This window comes from Penaeus monodon, chromosome 32, assembly GCF_015228065.2.
Source record: "Penaeus monodon isolate SGIC_2016 chromosome 32, NSTDA_Pmon_1, whole genome shotgun sequence".
Classification (NCBI taxonomy): domain Eukaryota; kingdom Metazoa; phylum Arthropoda; class Malacostraca; order Decapoda; family Penaeidae; genus Penaeus; species Penaeus monodon.
In genome coordinates, this window is record NC_051417.1 from 13,931,835 (window position 1) to 13,932,488 (window position 654).

A 654-nucleotide genomic window follows, 5' to 3' on the forward strand; every position below is an offset into this window, starting at 1 on the left:
TAATATTTCCTATTTTATTTCAGAATAAAAAAAATAATGATCCAAAGAATACTGTCAAGCTCATCTATAAGAGCTGAAATAATAAATGGTCTGCTATATTACATAGAAAATAAAGAAATATATCTAAGGACTACTTTGCATCTGTAAGACACACACAATCAGAAATACTCAGTAATTTGTTATTAATGTATAACTATTGCAACAACTGATCCCTATAAACAGTCACAGTTGTTGTCATCTATTTGATTTAATCTGGCAGCAAATAGTAATAAGTAGAAAAGAAACAAGGAATAGAGAGAATATAATTTGAATGGCTTGTGTTTCATTCTGATGTCACGTACCAAACTTAAGGTAACAGTGATGATAACTCTTGGTCTTCTGAAAGCGTCATGTCTTTGTAGCAGACTTCTGTGGTAATGGAAAAAATGCTGAATTGATGGATTCAGTTGCATATTCCCAAAAAGATTAATGAAGAGTGGCCATAATATTCAATGATCTTTTATGGCCTTTAGCAGAGTATGGTAACCTTTCTCACTGTGCATGTTTCAATGTGATAACTATTTCTTGTTAATATCTGCTGAGATTGAGCTGAAGTAGAGCTCATTATACTTGAGTAACAGCCACTTCCTGGTAAATGGAACTTTCATGAACAAG